The sequence below is a fragment of the Lithobates pipiens genome, unplaced genomic scaffold (assembly GCF_037356315.1).
Source record: "Lithobates pipiens isolate NorthernLeopardFrog02 unplaced genomic scaffold, aLitPip1_a1.2 Scaffold_18, whole genome shotgun sequence".
Lineage (NCBI taxonomy): Eukaryota > Metazoa > Chordata > Amphibia > Anura > Ranidae > Lithobates > Lithobates pipiens.
In genome coordinates, this window is record NW_027507758.1 from 412132087 (window position 1) to 412154652 (window position 22566).

The 22566-nt window shown below is 40.9% G+C and overlaps 1 protein-coding gene across 4 annotated transcripts in view; it reads right to left on the bottom strand.

The window, feature by feature from the left end:
• NLGN1 (neuroligin 1) overlaps window positions 1-22566 on the bottom strand; it is a 965616-nt gene that overhangs the window by 508839 nt on the left and 434211 nt on the right. The window lies entirely within an intron of this gene.

Consider the following 22566-nt stretch of genomic DNA (forward strand, 5'->3'; position numbering starts at 1 on the left):
GAGAGCCAGTCACAATCTCCTATCATGCAAATTGAATTGGATGCAGGTTTCCCCGCATCCATATTAGTGTGAACCCAGCCCGATTATTCCAAATAAACTAGATAGTTCAGTGAGATTGCCCTCTGTCCAATCTGCATTAATTTCATTGAAAGAACAATTACAATTTTTTTTTTTATTCTACATTATATCTAGTTGATTAAAAATATACGGTAGTTAAAAATGACAGCACTAGAAAATGGGCTTTGAGAATTGTTCAGAATTTCCAAAATGTTCATGAATACAATGAGATTTGGTCCTTTTGGAAATGGAAGCTTCAGACCACAGATAGGGGGAACTTTCTTCTTAAACAAAAAATGTCTGGGTTTTTTTTTCTTGCAGAAAAGAAGAGGCAAAGTCAAACGAAGTTTCCTTCCATTGGTGTATTACTTTTTTCAAAATAAATTAGCAAGGGGTGTAATTTTGTTTAAATTCTTATTAAATCTTTTTCTTCAGTTTTTATTTAGTTATTACTTGTGTCACCTGAATCAAGAGAGGGTTAACTATCTTTCCAGGGGAAAGGATAGCAACTTACCACAGAGACAAATCATTTTGTGTGACATTCTTGAGATACTCATCCAATGCTAAAGGACATACATGATAGTATTGCTATGACATATGCTTCCTATTCGGTATGTCCCATGTGTCAGGCTGTTATTGCTTAAAGGACAATCCCAACCCTTTGTTTTGTTTTTTACTTAAACATAAGTGACAATGACTTGGGTTCTACATACCTGAGATAATCGTAGATGCATTGTTTAAAGTCTGCAACATACTTTTGATATGATGTAGGATCAACCTCCTAGGCATGTACACTCCGATATTTAGAGTTGTAAAGACAGAAGGTTTTTTATCTTAATGTATTCTATTCATTAAGATAATAAAAACCTTCTGTGTGTAGCAGCCCCCCTAATTACCTATGAACTCCTTCTCTCTTCAGCAATGTCCATGATGCCCTTAGCCATCCAGTACACTCCTTCTGACTGGCTGAGATAGAGCAGCGGTGCTCTTGGCTCCCGCTGCTGTCACTCAAAGTCAGTCAGCCAATCAGGGGAGAGAGTGGGCAGGGTTGGGACAGGACTCCATGTCTGAATGGGAACACAGAGCTCTGATTTGGCTTGGCTGACAACCTGTAGAAAGCTGCTGGCTGAGGGGCACTCAAAGGAGGCAGGAACTAGAAGCAGCAAAGAGGAACCTGAGAAGAGGAGGATCTGAGCTGCTCTGTGCAAAACCAGCTGCACAGAGGAGTTAAGTATACCATGTTTGTTATAAAAAAAAAAAAAGCAAGCCTTTATAATCACTTCCCTAGGTAAACAACGCACACCCGGCCATCCACATTATATAAAGGACAATTTGATTTATCAAAGCAGGCCACCTTCTTCCATTGCTCTGTGGTCTAATACTGATGCTCGCATGCTCATTGTAGGAACTTTTGACTGTAGACACAGGTCAACATAGACACCCTGACCAATCTGTGGCTGCGCAGCCCCATACACAACAAACTGTGGTGCCCATTTTATTTTGCTTTCAACACATTGACTTCATGGACAATATGCATACTTGTTGGCCAACATATCCTGCCAACTGTTATTGTTACTGCTATTGTAACAAGATAATCAATGTTATTCACTTTACCTGTCAGTAGTCATAAAGTTATGGCTTATTGGTATATATATATAATATATATATACAGTGAATATAGAAAAGAATCACCCCCTTTAAAATAATCATATTTTGTTGCTTTGCAGACTGAAATTAAGACAGATACTGTTTTTTTTTATCCAACTTTGAACTTGCAAGTGAAAGATATAACACCAACATGTCAGAATAAAAAAAGAATCAAAATCAAAAACAGAATCACTGAGGCCGCGTACACACGGGCGGACTGTTGGCCCAACCTTGTCCGCTGAACAGTGTTTGGGCGGACAGTCCGCTCGTGTGTGGGCTTTCAGCGGACAGTTTCAGCGGACAGTTGGACGGACAAAGTCTTTCGGAAATTCCGAAAAACTGTCCGCTGAAACTGTGTTTGAGCGAACAGTCCGCCCGTGTGTGGGCTTGTCCGCTGTACTTTCGAAATGAGCGGACTGTTCCCGCTCGGAAAGTCCGCCCATTTCGAGCGCGTGTACAGGTAGGCGGGGCCCGCGAAGGAGACGTCGCGGGCTCCGCCGCCTGGAATGGGCTTAAAGGGGAACCCCAACGCCGAAAAAAATCGGCGTGGGGGTTCCCCCAAAGTCCACACCAGACCCTTGTCCGAGCACGCTACCCGGCCGGCCAGGAAAGGGGGGCGAGCGAGCGCGCCCCCCCTCCTGAGCCGTACCAGGCCGCGTGCCCTCAACATGGGGGGTGCCTTGGGGAAGGGGGGGCCGCGCGGCCCCCCCACCCCAAAGCACCTTGTCCCCATGTTGATGAGGACAAGGGCCTCTTCCCGACAACCCTGGCCGTTGGTTGTCGGGGTCTGCGGGCGGGGGGCTTATCGGAATCCGGGAGCCCCCTTTAAGAAGGGGGCCCCCGGATACCGGCCCCCCACCCTATGTGAATGAGTATGGGGTACAATGTACCCCTACCCATTCACCTGTGAAATAAAGTACAAAAAAAACACAACACAGGGAAAAAATATTTTATTGCACAGCTCCGGGGGTCTTCCGTCTTCGGGGGTCTTCTCGCCGGACTCCTCCGCTATCTGTGTGTAGCTCTTTTACTAGCGGAGGAGTCCGGCTTTCTTCCTCCCCGCCGCCGGCCTCTTCTCCCGACTTCGGGGGTCTTGTCCCCCTCTTCCGTTCTTCTGCCGGGCCACCGCGCCTTCTTGTAGCTCTTTTACAGGCGGTGGCCCGGTCTTCTGTCGCCGCTGTCGTCGTCGTCGTCGCCGCCGCCGCCGCCTTCCGTTCTTGTTCTTCTTCTTCTTGTTCTTCTTCTTCTTCTCCTGGAGATGTTGACTCGACGATCTCTCCGGCCGGAATGCCAGGGACACGCTCCGCTGCCACTTATATAGTGACAATGGGGCGGTGTCACATGGTATATGTCACATGGGTTGGTCACATGGTGACCCCGCCCCCTTACGATGTCATAGTACCCATGTGACATCAACCCATGTGACCAACCCATGTGACATATACCATGTGACACCGCCCCATTGTCACTATATAAGTGGCAGCGGAGCGTGTCCCTGGCATTCCGGCCGGAGAGATCGTCGAGTCAACATCTCCAGGAGAAGAAGAAGAAGAACAAGAAGAAGAACAAGAACGGAAGGCGGCGGCGGCGGCGACGACGACGACAGCGGCGACAGAAGACCGGGCCACCGCCTGTAAAAGAGCTACAAGAAGGCGCGGTGGCCCGGCAGAAGAACCGAAGAGGGGGACAAGACCCCCGAAGTCGGGAGAAGAGGCCGGCGGCGGGGAGGAAGAAAGCCGGACTCCTCCGCTAGTAAAAGAGCTACACACAGATAGCGGAGGAGTCCGGCGAGAAGACCCCCGAAGACGGAAGACCCCCGGAGCTGTGCAATAAAATATTTTTTCCCTGTGTTGTGTTTTTTTTTGTACTTTATTTCACAGGTGAATGGGTAGGGGTACATTGTACCCCATACTCATTCACATAGGGTGGGGGGCCGGTATCCGGGGGCCCCCTTCTTAAAGGGGGCTCCCGGATTCCGATAAGCCCCCCGCCCGCAGACCCCGACAACCAACGGCCAGGGTTGTCGGGAAGAGGCCCTTGTCCTCATCAACATGGGGACAAGGTGCTTTGGGGTGGGGGGGCTGCGCGGCCCCCCCTTCCCCAAGGCACCCCCCCATGTTGAGGGCACGCGGCCTGGTACGGCTCAGGAGGGGGGGCGCGCTCGCTCGCCCCCCTTTCCTGGCCGGCCGGGTAGCGTGCTCGGACAAGGGTCTGGTGTGGACTTTGGGGGAACCCCCACGCCGATTTTTTTCGGCGTTGGGGTTCCCCTTTAAGCCCATTCCAGGCGGCGGAGCCCGCGACGTCTCCTTCGCGGGCCCCGCCTACCTGTACACGCGCTCGAAATGGGCGGATTTGCCTCCTCCTTACGTGGGCGAGTCCGTTCATTTCAAAAGTTGAGCGAACTGTTTGCCCAACCTTGTTCGTCAAACAGTCCGCTCGTGTGTGGGCAAGTCCGCTCATGCAAATTTTGAGCGGACTGTTTGCCGAAACTGTTTGACGAACAAGGTTGGGCAAACAGTCCGCGCGTGTGTACGCGGCCTGAGTTGGAAAAAGTATAAATTCCTTGTGTCAGTATTTTGTTGAACCACCTTTTGCTTTAATGCCTATAATAAGATTTACCTGTAGGTAAAATTAATATCTTCTAAACGTGCACCGTTTAGGAGATATTCACCCTGGATGCAGCCAGTGAAATCATTGGCGCATGCGCTCTGAAGGTCCAGTTTACCTTGCTGGAACTTCATAGCTTCGTGCCAGAACCAAGGATTCCTACGTGAATGCCGAAAGAAAGACAGGGGAACATGTCAGCCCTCTCAGTGGAGGGCTTTGTTCCAAAGTATTTTATAATGTGCTAATATGCGATGCATACTAGCACATTATGCCATTCTTTTTATTTATTTATTTAGTTTTTTTGAACATCAGTGGTTTATAACTGCTTTAATTAGATCAAATTAGTCTGTTGAGGTATGTCTCTACTAACTTTGCACATCTAGACTTTGCAATATTTGCCCACTTTTTGCAGTTCATTTCAGGTAAATTTAATGGTGACCATTTGTGTACTCCAGTCTTCAAGTAATTCGACAGATTTTCAGGGGGGTTTAAGTCTGGACTTTGACTAGACCATCCAAGGACGTTCAGCTTTTCCGCCTTCAACCACTGTGTGGTCATTTTTGCTGTGTGCTTTGGGTCATTGTCATGTTGGAAGGTAAACCTTCTTTCCATTGACAACTTACTGGCAGAGGGCAGCAGATTTTCCTCAAGAAATTGATAGTATTTTGTCCCATCCATTTTTCCTTCTATCTTGATAAGTGCTCCAGTCCCTGCTGCAAAGAAAGACCCCCATAACAGGATATTGCTACCTCCATGCTTTACTTTAGGAATGGTGTTTTTTGGATGGTGAGCTGTATTGGATTTTCGCCAGACATAACGTTTGGTGTGGAGGCCAAATAATTCAATTTCAGTCAGACCATACAAGCATTTTCCATGTGGTCTCAGAATCTTCAAGGTGCATTTTCGCAAAGCTGTCAGTCTGTGCTGTACCAAAAACCTTCCACTTCTTAACCACTTATAGACCGGACCATTTTGCTGGTCAATGACCAGGCCACTTTTTGCGATTCGACACTGCGTCACTTTAACTTTCAATTACGCGGTCATCCAACGTGGCTCCCAAACAAATTTGATGTCCTTTTTGTCCCACAAATAGAGCTTTCTTTTGGTGGTATTTGATCACCCCTTCGTTTTTTATTTTTTGCGCTATAAACAAAAATAGAGCGCCAATTTTTGAAAAAAACGCATTATTTTTGTCATAATAAATATCCCCCAAAAATATATAAAAAAACATTTTTTTCCCTCAATTTAAGCCGATACGTATTCTTCTACATATTTTTGGTAAAAAAAATCGCAATAAGCAATTATTGATTGGTTTGCGCAAAAGTTATAGCGTTTACAAAATAGGGATAGTTTTATGGCATTTTTATTAATAATTTTTTTATAATTTTTTTTTTTACTAGTAATGGCACCGATCAGCGATTTTTATTGTGACTGCGACATTGCGGCAGACACATCGGACATTTTTTACACATTTTTGGGACCATTGTCATTTATACAGTAACCACTGCTATATAAATGCAGTGATTCCTGTGTAAATGACACTGGCAGTGAAGGGGTTAACCAGTGGGTGGCAGTGTAGGGGTTAAGTGTTCCTAGGGGTGTGTTACTAACTGTGTGGGGGCTGGGCTTTCATTTAGTGAACACTGATCTCTGCTCCAATCTCATGGAGCAGAGATCGGAGTCACTAGTTGCTAGGCAGAATGGGGAAATGCTGTTTACACACCATTTTCTTCATTCAGCAGCCCCGTGAGGCGATTGCGGGTATGCCCGTGGCGATCAAGTCCGTGGGACCCGCGACCGGACTCACGGGGGACCCGACCGGCACGCTCGCGATGGCAGGGCAACATTGAAGATTGGACGTACCTGTACGCCAATATGCCTGCCCGTGCCATTCTGTCGACGTACATCGGCGTGCGCCGGTCGGGAACTGGTTAACAATAGACTTTGCTGTGCTTCTAGGCATTGATAAAGCCTTTGAATTTTTTGTATGCATCTCTCGACTTGTGTCTGTCCCCAATTTTATCCCATAGATCTTTTTACAGTTCCTTGCCACCCATAGTTGATTGGTTGCGTCAGTTTCACTACCAGGGACTGAAATACTCCAGGAAAGCTTGTTTCATGCTGAGCTAATAAAAATTACCACAGCTGATCGCAGTTGAAAGTCAAATGGTTTTGTGTGCCACTGAGAAGGTGATTAGCTGCACCTGATTGCGTTTACAAGTCATTTATAGGAAGGGGTGAGCCTTTTTCAAAGTCAGTGATTCTGTTTTTTTATGTATTTATTTTTTGATGGTTTGTGTTATATCTTTCACCTGGATGTTATAAGTTGCTCTGAGTAAATACAGTTGTATAAAATGAAAAAAAATTGTGTCTGTTACCAATCCAAGCATTTGTTTTCTTTAGTTGCATTACCAGGGACTGAAAAGCTCCAGAAAGCTATTTTCATGCTGAGCTAATCAAATGACCACAGCTGATCACAGCTGAAATTCAAATGGCTTTGTGTGGCACTGAAAAGGTGATTAGCTACATCGTATTGAGTTTACAAGTCATTTATAGGGGGGTGGGGGGCTTTTTCAAAGTCAGTAATTCTGTTTTTTATTTATTTTATTTTTTTTCCTCACATGTTGGTTGTATAGCTTTCACTTGGATGTTATAAGTTGCATTGAGTAAAAACTAAATAAAATGATAACTGTTCCTGTATTCATTTCAGGCTGCAAAGCAACAAATTGTGATTGTTTGTAAGGGAGTGATTCTTTTCTATATATATCTATCTATGTATATCTATATATATCTATGTATATCTATATATATATATATATATATATATATATATATATATATATATATATATATATACACACACACATATCTATATCTATATCTATATCTATATATATATATATATATATATATATCTCTATCTATCTATCTATCTAGAGAGAGAGAGACAGAGACAGAGATATCGATATCTATCTATCTATTTCTATCTATCTATCTAGAGAGAGACAGATAGATAGATAGATATACAGTGCTCAGCATAAATGAGTACATCCCAACAGATTTGTCAGAAAGCCTTTACTTTCCTTACAGAATCAACATTTTCTGTGTGACGCTATACTACAAAATATTCCCACAAATTTAGGCCATTGATTGCAACCAAGATGTGTTAATTTGCACACACATGAGTATTTTTCCTAAGAAATTAATTCAAGACCATGTTGCAAAAATGAATACACCCCAATGAAAGTCTTAGGAGCAAAGCTATATTTTAGACAACAAACTCCTAATTACGGTAACAAGAATTCAATTACAAGTGAGTCTAATTATTCACTATAAAAGGGAATTACTTAAAAAAGAAAAACCCTTCCCATTTCATGCTAGCAGCAATGGCACCACATGGAAGAGAAATGTCACAAAGCTTGAGAAAGAAAATAAGGTGAAGGCTACAGGAAGATCAGCAAAACTTTACTTATCAGTCAGAATACTGTAGCAAAAGAAATACAAAAATGTAACAAAGATTGAACTACAACCATCTCACAGAGTTTTCCAGGTCGTCCAGGAAAGTTAACACCTCAACAGGAGCATCTTCTGGTGAGAAGGGTTGAAGAAACACGCCATGCAAGTTCACTGCAGTTAGCTAAAGAAGTAGAAAGCCAAACTGGGGTGATTGTTTCCCATAACACAATATGGTTTACACTGCAGCGTAATGGCATGCATGGGTGTCTTCCATGAACAGAAGCCTCTCCTAAAGCCCATTCACAAAAAAGCTCACCTAGAATTTGCTAGGGCCAGTTCTGAAAAAAAGAAGACTACTGGGACCTCTGTACTCTGGAGTGATGAGACCAAGATAAATGTTTTTGTAACTGATGGCTTCAAAACTGTATGGTGTTGTCGTAAATGTGAGTTTAAAGATAAATGCACAGTGTCTACAGTGAAACATGGTGGCCTTTCTGTGGGGCTGCAAGAGTGCTGCTAGTATTGAGGAGCTGCATTTCATTGATGGTATCATGAATTTACAGAAGTATTGCTCTATATTGAAAAATAAGATGCTACCATCATTCCATGCCTTTGGTCGTCATGTACTTTTCTAACATGACAATGATCCAAAACACACATCTAAGGTCACTGTTGCATTTCTGAAGAAGAACGGGGTGAAAGTGATTCAGCGGCCAAGTATGTCTCCTGATCTGAACCTAGTCGAACACCTATAGGGAACTCCGAAGAGACGAGCTGAGCATCGCTCTCCATTCAGAATTTCTCTCCATTCAGAGCTTATTCTTGAAGAATGAAAAAAGATAGATGTTCCAATATGTCACCAACTTGTTTAATCCATGCCTAGAAGACTTGGTGCTGTCCTTACAGATCATGGAGGTCATAAAAAATACTATACATAGTAGTTTTTGTTCTGGGATGTATTCATTTCTGCATCAACTACTGTGAGGCCTGTAGAAGGAGCTGATGCTCCGAGCACATAGCCTCTTTTATTCAGTTGTCACTCCCCTGGTCTCTCTCTGCTTTTTGTGACGTTGTCTTCCTGCACTCCATGGTGGCCCAGACCGACTTCCTGGTGGCCAGAGGATGGATTGAGGCTCCCCCAGTCATCTGCTAGATCTGTGGATGCTCATTTTGCATTCCAATCTACACCTGCAGACACCTCCATTTACAGATGAGCCTGTTTTTATGTTATTTCCTATAAGTGCATTACTTACTTTGCTAATAAATAGTATATAATATAATACACTCAGGTTGGTGCTTCCTGTATCTCTCCCCCTTCCTCAAACTACTTTGAGTAAAACTGAAGATTTTAACATCTAAAGCCTCGTACACACGATCAGATTTTTCGCAGACAAAACCTCTGACTTTTGTCCGAAGGCGTGTGCATGGATTTTGGCTTGCATACAAATGGCAAAGAATTGTCGTCTAACAAACCCAAACGTAGTGACGTACTACAAGTTTTTTTCAGCTCTTTAGTGCCACCCTTTGGGCTCCTTCTGCTAATTTTGTATTAGTAGAAGTTTGGTAAGTGTTTACTCACGCTTTTCATTTTGTGCTTTTCAGTTAATTTCTGAATGGCCGTTCGTCAACCAGACATGTTGTGGAATTGGAGGAGATAACGTGTTATTCAATATTGGCTTTGCTTTGACCCAAGTCCAGTCCAGGAACAGGAGGAGGAGGAGGAGTTCTTGGACCAAAAATTGGTTGTTTTATTAATCGTGACCAATTATACAATATGGTAGTAATGGTAGGTTATCCTCGCGCTATAGTGGTAAAGTTAGAGCAGGTTGGTGTGGTTGCAGCAGAAAACACCGACAGAGGTGCAAACCCTCCCCTCAAAGTGACAGTAAATAGTAAATAGATGGTGTTGCGCTCCACATAAAATAAATTAAGTCTAATAACACAATTAATAAATAATCTCATAAAATCTTGAAAACGCACTCATGTGATTAAAATTAAAATCACTAAATAATCGCATAAAATCTTGAAAATGTGCTCATGCGATTAAAAATTCCATTAATTCTAGAATAAATACCAAGTGAATAATACAGTGCTTGAAGCTATTTCCTACTAATATTCATAAAATGAAGAAGCTAAAATAATCTATATACTCGTGATAAAGTGACAAGAAAAAAAAAAAATCGCAAGTCTTAAAATTATCAACAAAATCGTGACATCAAACAAATCTGTGTCAGTCCATGAAAGTGCATACAAGTGCCAGCAATATGTGCAAAAAAGAGTATATATAAAAATATACAATAAAAATATAAAAAACGGTGTATGAAAAAATTATTATCACAAAATGCAAAAGATAGTAGTCCAGCAAACGTGATAAAAAAATGTCTCTAAATAAGTGTACAAAGGCTAAATCATAAAGTTCATGCAGAAGATGAAATAAATCCACGCTGTGCTATGTGAGGAAATGAATCCTATGAACAACCCCGGGATGATTCCACCAGTGATTTTTCAGCTCCTTAAACGTGGGTGCTCACACACTGAGTGCAGTGGGTACCTTACCTCACTGCTGTCAGTAAGACAGCAAAATACTCCAGTGCAGCAGTTGTGTCCTCAAATGGGGTGTATATCCTCAGTAGGTATAGGGGAACTTCAACACTTTGCGGTGTATATCCTAAATGTAGTATGGGCGCCCCCAAAACCTTTTCCTCCAGATATTCCGCAAGGGATCGCAAATCAGACCCAAGAAAGAAAGAGGGGTGCTCCAATAGTGAAGTACGTTCACACAAATACTTTATTATAAAAAGGAACTAAGTCCTGGGTACTCACACTTATACAGTAACAATCAAGCGTTTTTTTCACTAACAAACAACGAACGGCTTCCTCGTTCGTACCCCGGACGTCACTTCCGGTATCCTCCTAGGCCAATCCTACGCGTATCGTCATTGATCACGTGACTTCATCAGGGACTAATGCATAGGAGGTGGACGAACGTTTAAATAGTCTTTGTAATGGGCGGCCATTTTCCTGTAGTCAATCCTATTTACTACTATTCGCAGGCACGACTCTAGTTAGACGGCCATTTTGTGATAGACTACCTTCTCGACCGGTTCTTGTGCGCTTCACGGTCGTATTTTCTATAGATACAGAAATAGTCTATTCGTGTATTAGGTAGATCTGTGTCCGCTTACCTGGCTTCAAGCCTAATTGGGACATTTGGTGGTTATGTTTATTCAAACAATAACCCGGGATCTACCTAATAGCATTCTTAATGTCAGTGGCAATGTAAACACATTCGCTTGCTATTGGAACGACGGGACCACAGTTCGTTCGTGAGCTGGTTTAAAATTAAACTTAAAATTGAACTAGTATTGTAATAGGAAATAGAAAATTCATAAAAAATTATAAAATTATAAAAAATGGCTTGAGATGGAGGGTAATGTGCGAATTATTAGATATTCTTTAATTGGTAAAAAAACATATTGACTCTAAATCTTTCCTATAAATTAAAATATTGGTACTGGTTAATAAGTAAAATATCTAGAATAGTGTGACATAGTATTTTTCATATTAAGATAAAATAAAATTAAAATTGCTCCCGACACTTTAAGCGATGATCAAGATATCAAAAGGACGCATATATATGCGATTTGGGGGATGGGTACCGGAAATGAAGTCCAGAGTTCCAAACACACCCCTTTCAGTATATCATTGTAGAGTACAGTAACAGGCAAGATGTTGTATGTCATAATGCTTTAAATATATAAAATTCAAATTCATAATAAAATATCTAAAATTACCTAAAAATCGCTGATAAAACAGTTAAGATCAAATTCTATGTTGAGTCCTTGAGGTGTGAAAGTGTCTAAGGTAAAAATCCATTTAGATTCTAGCTGGCTGAGCGTTCTCACTTTATGCCCCCCCCTCCAATGCTTTCTGTAGGGCTCGATCCCCCAAAATGTGAGGTGGGTGGGATCCTTATTATGGTGTGTTAGAAAATGTTTTGACACACTGTGTTTGTCAAATCCATTAATTATATTTTTAATATGTTCCTTTATGCGAACCCTCAGCGGTCTCTTGGTGCGGCCTACATACTGTAGGCCGCAACTGCATTGTAGGACATAAACGGCCCCTTCAGTGTTACAACAAATAAACTCTTTAATATCGTAGGAATTCCCAGTGCTTGTGGAGCTAAATTTGAATCTTTTTTCTGGTGGGCGTTTTGTTTTTGTACACGCGAAACACCGCTTGCATGGAAAAAAACCCTTTCCTGTGAAAAAGGTCACACCATTGTATGGTGGGTCAGGAACATTCCGGACGATCTTATCCCTCAATGTTGGTGCCCTTTTGTACACGAACTTGGGAAATTGGGGTAGAAGGTCTTTTAGATGCACATCTGAGCGTAAAATATACCAGTACTTTTTAATAATTGCCTCTATTTTCTTATATTGGGCATTATAATTCAGAACGATTGGTACTTTGCCTGCTTCCAGCTTAGGGATTTGTTTGTCTTTAATCATCTCCATGCGATCCATATTTCTAACTTCTAAAATTTTCCTTCTAATTTCTTTGTCTTTATATCCTTTATTTGTGAACCTATGACCAATCTTCTCTGCTTGTGTCAGATATTCTTCCGTTTTTGTGCAATTTCTGCGCAATCGCATCAGCTGCCCTTTTGGAATATTGCACAACCAGTTTTTGTGGTGGCAGCTCATGATTGGCAAATAACTGTTTTTGTCCACATTCTTAAAGTGCGTTCTTGTGCGTAGAGTTTCATTTTCTTGCAATATTTCTAGATCAAGAAAAGAGATGGATTCGCTATTAACTACCCATGATAATTTAATATTTCTGTCATTGCGATTCAGTGTCTCCAGGAATAAGGTTAGGCTATCTATGTCTCCTTTCCAGAGTATGAGGATGTCATCTATATACCTCTTATATAATATTAACTCTTCAGGTTTGCCAGGTAGTATCGCATCCTCTTCCCATTGAGACATATAAAGACAAGCTACACTGGGCGCAAACTTCGCTCCCATCGCAACTCCAGTTTTTTGGTAGTAATACTCGCGATCATACCAAAAATAGCTGTTCTTGAGGCAAAAGTCCAAACATTTCACTAAGTATTTTCGCTGTACGCATGGCAAAGTACTGTATTTCCTTAAGCCCCACTTCACTGCCTCACACGCTTGATGGTGTAGGATTATTGTATATAGTGACGAAACGTCTGCAGATGCCATAATCCATGGGCCTTCCTCTTTTGGTAGCCCTTCCAAAATTTGTAATACTTGTTTGGTGTCTCTGAGGTACGCTTTTGTTTGTTTGACTACTGGTTGAAGATATTTATCGATATATTCCCCCATTCTAGAGGTTAAAGAGTCGATCCCATTAACTATGGGTCTTGGGGGCGGGTCTGCTTTATCCTTATGGATCTTGGGAAGTGAGTAAATAATCGGGGTCCTACATGCCTCGGGGATCAGATACTTCGCTTCTTTTTTAGTCAAGATGTTTCTTTTTAATCCCAGATGCACCACCTTTTCCAGCTCCTTTCTACATTTAAACACTGGGTTTTTTGGTAATTTAGTATAGGTAACACTGTCTGACAGTAATTTTGTCATACTGTTCTTATACTGTATTTTAGAGAGGATTACAATCCCTCCCCCTTTGTCAGCAGGTCGGATAACTATATCCTTCCTCTTTGTTAGTTTTCTGATGCCGCTCTTTATATGTTTAGGTTCCTCCAGTTTCTTAATTCTTAAATCTTTCAAGTCTTGTAAAACCACTTTTTTAAAAACTTCAATATGTCTGTTGTTCGAAATCAAAGGGTTAAAAACTGATTTATTTCTTAATTCGCTCCGTATGATATCTTGATCCTCATTCTGAATTCGCTTTTTAATCGGGTTACCAGCCAAGTATTTTTTAATATTCAAGGTCCTTACATACTTCTGTATTCCTACATAAGTTTCAAATTTGTCTAAATTCTTTGTCGGGGCATATTTGAGACCTTTATCTAGTACGCCAATCTCTTCTTGGGACAGGGGGAGGCCACTCAAGTTGAAGATCCCCTCACCTTTTAGTCTCTTCTTTGCCTGTATTCTTTTTCCGGACCTCTTCCCTCTCTTCTTACAGGACTTCTTCTTTGATCCCATTGATCGTTTAGGCGTCTTGGTGGGTGATTCTCCGTGCCCCTCCCTAAAAAAGGCCTGCTTTGATACTGGTCCTGGTAGTAGCCATGGGATCTCCCATCTCCATTTTCCTCATAATGGTCCCTTAGGGGAGCATAATAATTGTTTGTAGGTATTGGATAGCGTCCATCGGGATAGGGGTAATCGCGCGGTGTGCCCCAATTATCTCTATGACCAGTCCCATAATTATGTGGGGGGGTCCTTCCTCGTTGGCCTTGCATTCCTTGGGGTGGGCCCCTATTTTCCCTTTGATCCCTAAGGTCATATGGTGGCTTATTGTAGTTGCCATTCTGTGTCCTTCTCTGGTTATTATTTTTCCAGTAAGGCTTCTTACCCCCATTATGTGGTGTTTGGTTTGAGTAGGGCGGTCTCCTCTCAGCTCTTTGTGGTGTGGAGTAGTTGTGGTCATTTTCTCTCTCATTACCCCTTGGGGCCCTAGATGGTTCTACCCGATTTCCAGTTTGTAGATCATTTTGCTCTGGTCTGTATTGGATACTCCCAGGTTGTGTAATTCTCTCTGGGGTGGAGAATGTAGAGATCGGATCCAAATTACCTCTCTGTCTCTGCCATTTAAAAACATCATCATTTTTAAAATCATTGATATCCCTTGTGTACTTCTTGCTTTTCCTAGTCTGGACTTCTTTGTCCTTCTTGGCTAGGTCTTTATTCAATTGTGACATGAGTGAGGTGAGCTCAGGCTTATCCTTATGTGTTTCCAGTTCCCCTTTTATCTCTCCTATGGTCTGGTCTATTTTCTTTAATTTCCTCTGTTTTCTTTTGAGTAGGAAAATAAGTAATTCTAAACCTTTTGTGTTAAAGAAAGAAAACCATTCATCAATCGACTCCTGGTCAACCAAACCATCGTTTGGTGTAATATCCCATCTGAGTCTTCTCGGCACTATGCTGTCTTTCTGGTACTGCTCAAAAGTGGTTATGTCCCACCATAGGCTCACTTTTTTCTCCATATTGTGGCCCAACTTCCGCATCAGACTCTCTAAACCCCCATTTTTTATTACATTGGAGTCTGAGCTATTAAATACTTGTTCTAGATCAATTTTCCTTTTTTCCATAAAAGAAAATACCTCCATTATGGCTGCAAGGATATATGGGAGAGTAAGTCAAAGTAGTAATGGTAGGTTATCCTCGCGCTATAGTGGTAAAGTTAGAGCAGGTTGGTGTGGTTGCAGCAGAAAACACCGACAGAGGTGCAAACCCTCCCCTCAAAGTGACAGTAAATAGTAAATAGATGGTGTTGCGCTCCACATAAAATAAATTAAGTCTAATAACACAATTAATAAATAATCTCATAAAATCTTGAAAACGCACTCATGTGATTAAAATTAAAATCACTAAATAATCGCATAAAATCTTGAAAATGTGCTCATGCGATTAAAAATTCCATTAATTCTAGAATAAATACCAAGTGAATAATACAGTGCTTGAAGCTATTTCCTACTAATATTCATAAAATGAAGAAGCTAAAATAATCTATATACTCGTGATAAAGTGACAAGAAAAAAAAATCGCAAGTCTTAAAATTATCAACAAAATCGTGACATCAAACAAATCTGTGTCAGTCCATGAAAGTGCATACAAGTGCCAGCAATATGTGCAAAAAAGAGTATATATAAAAATATACAATAAAAATATAAAAAACGGTGTATGAAAAAATTATTATCACAAAATGCAAAAGATAGTAGTCCAGCAAACGTGATAAAAAAATGTCTCTAAATAAGTGTACAAAGGCTAAATCATAAAGTTCATGCAGAAGATGAAATAAATCCACGCTGTGCTATGTGAGGAAATGAATCCTATGAACAACCCCGGGATGATTCCACCAGTGATTTTTCAGCTCCTTAAACGTGGGTGCTCACACACTGAGTGCAGTGGGTACCTTACCTCACTGCTGTCAGTAAGACAGCAAAATACTCCAGTGCAGCAGTTGTGTCCTCAAATGGGGTGTATATCCTCAGTAGGTATAGGGGAACTTCAACACTTTGCGGTGTATATCCTAAATGTAGTATGGGCGCCCCCAAAACCTTTTCCTCCAGATATTCCGCAAGGGATCGCAAATCAGACCCAAGAAAGAAAGAGGGGTGCTCCAATAGTGAAGTACGTTCACACAAATACTTTATTATAAAAAGGAACTAAGTCCTGGGTACTCACACTTATACAGTAACAATCAAGCGTTTTTTTCACTAACAAACAACGAACGGCTTCCTCGTTCGTACCCCGGACGTCACTTCCGGTATCCTCCTAGGCCAATCCTACGCGTATCGTCATTGATCACGTGACTTCATCAGGGACTAATGCATAGGAGGTGGACGAACGTTTAAATAGTCTTTGTAATGGGCGGCCATTTTCCTGTAGTCAATCCTATTTACTACTATTCGCAGGCACGACTCTAGTTAGACGGCCATTTTGTGATAGACTACCTTCTCGACCGGTTCTTGTGCGCTTCACGGTCGTATTTTCTATAGATACAGAAATAGTCTATTCGTGTATTAGGTAGATCTGTGTCCGCTTAACTGGCTTCAAGCCTAATTGGGACATTTGGTGGTTATGTTTATTCAAACAATAACCCGGGATCTACCTAATAGCATTCTTAATGTCAGTGGCAATGTAAACACATTCGCTTGCTATTGGAACGACGGGACCACAGTTCGTTCGTGAGCTGGTTTAAAATTAAACTTAAAATTGAACTAGTATTGTAATAGGAAATAGAAAATTCATAAAAAATTATAAAATTATAAAAAATGGCTTGAGATGGAGGGTAATGTGCGAATTATTAGATATTCTTTAATTGGTAAAAAAACATATTGACTCTAAATCTTTCCTATAAATTAAAATATTGGTACTGGTTAATAAGTAAAATATCTAGAATAGTGTGACATAGTATTTTTCATATTAAGATAAAATAAAATTAAAATTGCTCCCGACACTTTAAGCGATGATCAAGATATCAAAAGGACGCATATATATGCGATTTGGGGGATGGGTACCGGAAATGAAGTCCAGAGTTCCAAACACACCCCTTTCAGTATATCATTGTAGAGTACAGTAACAGGCAAGATGTTGTATGTCATAATGCTTTAAATATATAAAATTCAAATTCATAATAAAATATCTAAAATTACCTAAAAATCGCTGATAAAACAGTTAAGATCAAATTCTATGTTGAGTCCTTGAGGTGTGAAAGTGTCTAAGGTAAAAATCCATTTAGATTCTAGCTGGCTGAGCGTTCTCACTTTATGCCCCCCCCTCCAATGCTTTCTGTAGGGCTCGATCCCCCAAAATGTGAGGTGGGTGGGATCCTTATTATGGTGTGTTAGAAAATGTTTTGACACACTGTGTTTGTCAAATCCATTAATTATATTTTTAATATGTTCCTTTATGCGAACCCTCAGCGGTCTCTTGGTGCGGCCTACATACTGTAGGCCGCAACTGCATTGTAGGACATAAACGGCCCCTTCAGTGTTACAACAAATAAACTCTTTAATATCGTAGGAATTCCCAGTGCTTGTGGAGCTAAATTTGAATCTTTTTTCTGGTGGGCGTTTTGTTTTTGTACACGCGAAACACCGCTTGCATGGAAAAAAACCCTTTCCTGTGAAAAAGGTCACACCATTGTATGGTGGGTCAGGAACATTCCGGACGATCTTATCCCTCAATGTTGGTGCCCTTTTGTACACGAACTTGGGAAATTGGGGTAGAAGGTCTTTTAGATGCACATCTGAGCGTAAAATATACCAGTACTTTTTAATAATTGCCTCTATTTTCTTATATTGGGCATTATAATTCAGAACGATTGGTACTTTGCCTGCTTCCAGCTTAGGGATTTGTTTGTCTTTAATCATCTCCATGCGATCCATATTTCTAACTTCTAAAATTTTCCTTCTAATTTCTTCGTCTTTATATCCTTTATTTGTGAACCTATGACCAATCTTCTCTGCTTGTGTCAGATATTCTTCCGTTTTTGTGCAATTTCTGCGCAATCGCATCAGCTGCCCTTTTGGAATATTGCACAACCAGTTTTTGTGGTGGCAGCTCATGATTGGCAAATAACTGTTTTTGTCCACATTCTTAAAGTGCGTTCTTGTGCGTAGAGTTTCATTTTCTTGCAATATTTCTAGATCAAGAAAAGAGATGGATTCGCTATTAACTACCCATGATAATTTAATATTTCTGTCATTGCGATTCAGTGTCTCCAGGAATAAGGTTAGGCTATCTATGTCTCCTTTCCAGAGTATGAGGATGTCATCTATATACCTCTTATATAATATTAACTCTTCAGGTTTGCCAGGTAGTATCGCATCCTCTTCCCATTGAGACATATAAAGACAAGCTACACTGGGCGCAAACTTCGCTCCCATCGCAACTCCAGTTTTTTGGTAGTAATACTCGCGATCATACCAAAAATAGCTGTTCTTGAGGCAAAAGTCCAAACATTTCACTAAGTATTTTCGCTGTACGCATGGCAAAGTACTGTATTTCCTTAAGCCCCACTTCACTGCCTCACACGCTTGATGGTGTAGGATTATTGTATATAGTGACGAAACGTCTGCAGATGCCATAATCCATGGGCCTTCCTCTTTTGGTAGCCCTTCCAAAATTTGTAATACTTGTTTGGTGTCTCTGAGGTACGCTTTTGTTTGTTTGACTACTGGTTGAAGATATTTATCGATATATTCCCCCATTCTAGAGGTTAAAGAGTCGATCCCATTAACTATGGGTCTTGGGGGCGGGTCTAGGGCCCCAAGGGGTAATGAGAGAGAAAATGACCACAACTACTCCACACCACAAAGAGCTGAGAGGAGACCGCCCTACTCAAACCAAACACCACATAATGGGGGTAAGAAGCCTTACTGGAAAAATAATAACCAGAGAAGGACACAGAATGGCAACTACAATAAGCCACCATATGACCTTAGGGATCAAAGGGAAAATAGGGGCCCACCCCAAGGAATGCAAGGCCAACGAGGAAGGACCCCCCCACATAATTATGGGACTGGTCATAGAGATAATTGGGGCACACCGCGCGATTACCCCTATCCCGATGGACGCTATCCAATACCTACAAACAATTATTATGCTCCCCTAAGGGACCATTATGAGGAAAATGGAGATGGGAGATCCCATGGCTACTACCAGGACCAGTATCAAAGCAGGCCTTTTTTAGGGAGGGGCACGGAGAATCACCCACCAAGACGCCTAAACGATCAATGGGATCAAAGAAGAAGTCCTGTAAGAAGAGAGGGAAGAGGTCCGGAAAAAGAATACAGGCAAAGAAGAGACTAAAAGGTGAGGGGATCTTCAACTTGAGTGGCCTCCCCCTGTCCCAAGAAGAGATTGGCGTACTAGATAAAGGTCTCAAATATGCCCCGACAAAGAATTTAGACAAATTTGAAACTTATGTAGGAATACAGAAGTATGTAAGGACCTTGAATATTAAAAAATACTTGGCTGGTAACCCGATTAAAAAGCGAATTCAGAATGAGGATCAAGATATCATACGGAGCGAATTAAGAAATAAATCAGTTTTTAACCCTTTGATTTCGAACAACAGACATATTGAAGTTTTTAAAAAAGTGGTTTTACAAGACTTGAAAGATTTAAGAATTAAGAAACTGGAGGAACCTAAACATATAAAGAGCGGCATCAGAAAACTAACAAAGAGGAAGGATATAGTTATCCGACCTGCTGACAAAGGGGGAGGGATTGTAATCCTCTCTAAAATACAGTATAAGAACAGTATGACAAAATTACTGTCAGACAGTGTTACCTATACTAAATTACCAAAAAACCCAGTGTTTAAATGTAGAAAGGAGCTGGAAAAGGTGGTGCATCTGGGATTAAAAAGAAACATCTTGACTAAAAAAGAAGCGAAGTATCTGATCCCCGAGGCATGTAGGACCCCGATTATTTACTCACTTCCCAAGATCCATAAGGATAAAGCAGACCCGCCCCCAAGACCCATAGTTAATGGGATCGACTCTTTAACCTCTAGAATGGGGGAATATATCGATAAATATCTTCAACCAGTAGTCAAACAAACAAAAGCGTACCTCAGAGACACCAAACAAGTATTACAAATTTTGGAAGGGCTACCAAAAGAGGAAGGCCCATGGATTATGGCATCTGCAGACGTTTCGTCACTATATACAATAATCCTACACCATCAAGCGTGTGAGGCAGTGAAGTGGGGCTTAAGGAAATACAGTACTTTGCCATGCGTACAGCGAAAATACTTAGTGAAATGTTTGGACTTTTGCCTCAAGAACAGCTATTTTTGGTATGATCGCGAGTATTACTACCAAAAAACTGGAGTTGCGATGGGAGCGAAGTTTGCGCCCAGTGTAGCTTGTCTTTATATGTCTCAATGGGAAGAGGATGCGATACTACCTGGCAAACCTGAAGAGTTAATATTATATAAGAGGTATATAGATGACATCCTCATACTCTGGAAAGGAGACATAGATAGCCTAACCTTATTCCTGGAGACACTGAATCGCAATGACAGAAATATTAAATTATCATGGGTAGTTAATAGCGAATCCATCTCTTTTCTTGATCTAGAAATATTGCAAGAAAATGAAACTCTACGCACAAGAACGCACTTTAAGAATGTGGACAAAAACAGTTATTTGCCAATCATGAGCTGCCACCACAAAAACTGGTTGTGCAATATTCCAAAAGGGCAGCTGATGCGATTGCGCAGAAATTGCACAAAAACGGAAGAATATCTGACACAAGCAGAGAAGATTGGTCATAGGTTCACAAATAAAGGATATAAAGACGAAGAAATTAGAAGGAAAATTTTAGAAGTTAGAAATATGGATCGCATGGAGATGATTAAAGACAAACAAATCCCTAAGCTGGAAGCAGGCAAAGTACCAATCGTTCTGAATTATAATGCCCAATATAAGAAAATAGAGGCAATTATTAAAAAGTACTGGTATATTTTACGCTCAGATGTGCATCTAAAAGACCTTCTACCCCAATTTCCCAAGTTCGTGTACAAAAGGGCACCAACATTGAGGGATAAGATCGTCCGGAATGTTCCTGACCCACCATACAATGGTGTGACCTTTTTCACAGGAAAGGGTTTTTTTCCATGCAAGCGGTGTTTCGCGTGTACAAAAACAAAACGCCCACCAGAAAAAAGATTCAAATTTAGCTCCACAAGCACTGGGAATTCCTACGATATTAAAGAGTTTATTTGTTGTAACACTGAAGGGGCCGTTTATGTCCTACAATGCAGTTGCGGCCTACAGTATGTAGGCCGCACCAAGAGACCGCTGAGGGTTCGCATAAAGGAACATATTAAAAATATAATTAATGGATTTGACAAACACAGTGTGTCAAAACATTTTCTAACACACCATAATAAGGATCCCACCCACCTCACATTTTGGGGGATCGAGCCCTACAGAAAGCATTGGAGGGGGGGGCATAAAGTGAGAACGCTCAGCCAGCTAGAATCTAAATGGATTTTTACCTTAGACACTTTCACACCTCAAGGACTCAACATAGAATTTGATCTTAACTGTTTTATCAGCGATTTTTAGGTAATTTTAGATATTTTATTATGAATTTGAATTTTATATATTTAAAGCATTATGACATACAACATCTTGCCTGTTACTGTACTCTACAATGATATACTGAAAGGGGTGTGTTTGGAACTCTGGACTTCATTTCCGGTACCCATCCCCCAAATCGCATATATATGCGTCCTTTTGATATCTTGATCATCGCTTAAAGTGTCGGGAGCAATTTTAATTTTATTTTATCTTAATATGAAAAATACTATGTCACACTATTCTAGATATTTTACTTATTAACCAGTACCAATATTTTAATTTATAGGAAAGATTTAGAGTCAATATGTTTTTTTACCAATTAAAGAATATCTAATAATTCGCACATTACCCTCCATCTCAAGCCATTTTTTATAATTTTATAATTTTTTATGAATTTTCTATTTCCTATTACAATACTAGTTCAATTTTAAGTTTAATTTTAAACCAGCTCACGAACGAACTGTGGTCCCGTCGTTCCAATAGCAAGCGAATGTGTTTACATTGCCACTGACATTAAGAATGCTATTAGGTAGATCCCGGGTTATTGTTTGAATAAACATAACCACCAAATGTCCCAATTAGGCTTGAAGCCAGGTAAGCGGACACAGATCTACCTAATACACGAATAGACTATTTCTGTATCTATAGAAAATACGACCGTGAAGCGCACAAGAACCGGTCGAGAAGGTAGTCTATCACAAAATGGCCGTCTAACTAGAGTCGTGCCTGCGAATAGTAGTAAATAGGATTGACTACAGGAAAATGGCCGCCCATTACAAAGACTATTTAAACGTTCGTCCACCTCCTATGCATTAGTCCCTGATGAAGTCACGTGATCAATGACGATACGCGTAGGATTGGCCTAGGAGGATACCGGAAGTGACGTCCGGGGTACGAACGAGGAAGCCGTTCGTTGTTTGTTAGTGAAAAAAACGCTTGATTGTTACTGTATAAGTGTGAGTACCCAGGACTTAGTTCCTTTTTATAATAAAGTATTTGTGTGAACGTACTTCACTATTGGAGCACCCCTCTTTCTTTCT